This window comes from Poecilia formosa, unplaced genomic scaffold (assembly GCF_000485575.1).
Source record: "Poecilia formosa unplaced genomic scaffold, Poecilia_formosa-5.1.2 Scaffold2494, whole genome shotgun sequence".
NCBI classification, from domain to species: domain Eukaryota; kingdom Metazoa; phylum Chordata; class Actinopteri; order Cyprinodontiformes; family Poeciliidae; genus Poecilia; species Poecilia formosa.
Genome location: NW_006802433.1, coordinates 4,464 through 7,101, shown reverse-complemented (window position 1 = coordinate 7,101; position 2,638 = coordinate 4,464). Strand labels below are relative to the sequence as shown.

Below are 2,638 nucleotides of genomic sequence, written 5' to 3'. Positions count from 1 at the left end.
TCATCCTCCTCTTCATCATCTTCATCCTGCTCTGCTGTCTCAGGAAGAAAATTCACCACAGGTGAAATAATCGCAGGTGAGTAAAGCTGAATCTTTCTGATTTAATTAGATCACCTTCAGGGTTTTTTGTGATGACTTGGGATATTTTCATATACAGTGAAACAAAATCAGAGTCTAGTTGTGCGACAGCAGAGAGGAGGAAGAGCTGAAGCTGCTCAAATTAATGAAACATTTACAACTCCAGATGTTGAAACTAATTCAATATTTAATTTATAACACTGCAAATCACTTTTGATTTTGTTTTGTTTTCGATGCCAATTCTGATGACTAATTGAATAAACATTCTGAAGATTTTTCATTTAGTCACTTAAACTAAACGACTAAATACATTTTTAATGTATTCTAAAATTAGAAATACATTAAAAATTTATTTCATTTTTTTTAAGAAGAAAGTGAACAATTTATTTCTTAAAACTGTAACAAATCTTAGTATAAACTAGAAATGTACACGCACAAGAGAGTTCTTTGACTTGTTTTTTTAAATACAAATTTAGAAATAAGTATGACCGCTGCTTTCCCTAATCAAAGCTAGAAAAATGATTTAATTGAAACAAAAAGGATAAGACACGTCAGCTCACGTCACCGCTACATTTAATAACCCATCATCTGTTTCCTGGAATCAAGGAATTATATCAATCATTCTTTAGTTTTTTATAAGGAAACAACCACACATTCAAATCTATAACCCAGTCTTTGAATCAAAACAAACAGAAATATTTCATCAATAATAATAATAGTCCATCAAAAAGTCCATAATTAGGCGATCCAAAATAAGGTTCCGTCCTCGCAAAAAAAAAAAAAACAAGTCAAAGAACTCTCTTGTGCGTGTACATTTATAGTTTATACTAAGATTTGTTACAAAATAAATGTGGTGAACGATTAATCATTTGTAGCAAAGGAAACATCTGCAGCAAAACAATAAAACATAAATAAGAAGCTCAGACCTTTCTGCTGGACTGAACATCAGTGGTGTAGAGTTTATGTTTTCATTTATTTAAATAATAATCGGTAGAAAACGGTTCTAAATGGATTTATTTGACTGAATTTGAACCAGTTGAAGCTGAAAGTATTCAACCTGGGGAGTTCTGTGGAACATATTTACAAAGAGTTTTTTCATCTGAACTGCAAAATGCATATTTTTTTCATGCAGCTTTGGTTTAATTATTGCTGAGTGTTGTTATTTCAGCAACATTTTATTTTTTAGTTTGTATCCTCCACTGAACAATTAATCAATGCTAATTATTAATACTTTCAGCCCATCTAATTTCATATAACAAACAGAAACCAATAGTAATAATTTGTATATTAGCCAGTTTAATAAAAGTTCAGTGCTGATCCGTTGTTCTTATGACGCGCTGACGTCACACCTGTTTTATCGTGTAAAATCAGTCCCAAAGGTTTTCCTGAAGTTCACATTCATATTTTATTCTATTCAAATATAATTTATGCACAAACCCAGAGACTCCAAGGAACACAGGAACAGTTTCAACACGGATTCCGCAGCAGCGGTCAGAAACGGGCTTTTCCCGGTTCAACACCTGCCGCTACAGGTCGTCTCCCCTTTGCTCATTGGGCCCACAGCCCCACCTGGTGGCCAAGCCAGAAAAATACTATTTGGCTCCGATAACCAACCAAATGATAGCTGAGCTACTGAAGGAAGAAATCTGCATCATGTTTGAATGAGAAGCTGATTCTGTTTGGGTTCAGGTGCTTTTTCATCCCTGGTTTTGTTTTATTCAGGGAGGAAAACGGGACGGGACTGGAGCTGGAAACAGGACAGCAGCCGGAAACGGGACTGAAACTGGAAATGGGACTGGAGCCGGAAACGGGACTGGAGCCGGAAACGGGACTGAAACCGGAAATGGGACTGGAGCCGGAAACAGGACAGCAGCCGGAAACGGGACTGAAACTGGAAATGGGACTGGAGCCGGAAACGGGGCTGAAGCCAGAAATGGATCAACTTTGCTCCATACAGAAGCAGAAAGTCTCGTGTGAAGATGGACAGTAGAAAAAGAGCTGCATGCTTCTTTATTGTTGAAGATTAAGTGGTTAAATTAGCACTTTTATGGGGAAAATATAAAATGTTTAACAATCAAAATTAGCTTCTGGTTTTTATCTTTAAAAATTAAAAATTTGGTCTGTTTCTAAACCCAGCTGTACGTCTGGCCTTTAAATAAATTAAATTAAATATCAGCTGAATGTGACACCAGTTGGCAAAACTACAGCTGATAAAATTCACTTAATAAATCATGTTTGCTTTAGATTCACTGCTGGGTTTTCCTTCAAAGCTGCAGTTTTTTTTCAGTGACAGAAACTGATCAAATCATGAATGTTCTTCACCCTGCAAGTTGAAATCAAATCTTTTTTTCAAACAACTAAAATGTCAGAGAAAAAATTAATAAATTAAGAAATCCAAAAAAAGTTATAGTAATAATTAAACATGAAACAAGTAAATCAATAGATGTAACACTGTCGGCTGTAAGGTTTTAATCTGTTCCTCTGTATCCAGATCCAGGCGGTTTAACACCGAGTTAAGCACCGAAGGCCAGAAGTGTTTTAGAGTCAATTTAATCCGATA

At 35.4% G+C, this 2,638-nt stretch overlaps 1 long non-coding RNA gene across 1 annotated transcript; it reads left to right on the top strand.

Moving 5' to 3' along the window:
• LOC103133277 (uncharacterized) lies at positions 1–2,321 on the top strand. The gene is made up of 2 exons (XR_475711.1): positions 1–76; positions 1,801–2,321. It is a non-coding gene; the product is annotated as an uncharacterized LOC103133277 (long non-coding RNA).
• Positions 2,322–2,638: the final 317 nt, after the last annotated feature.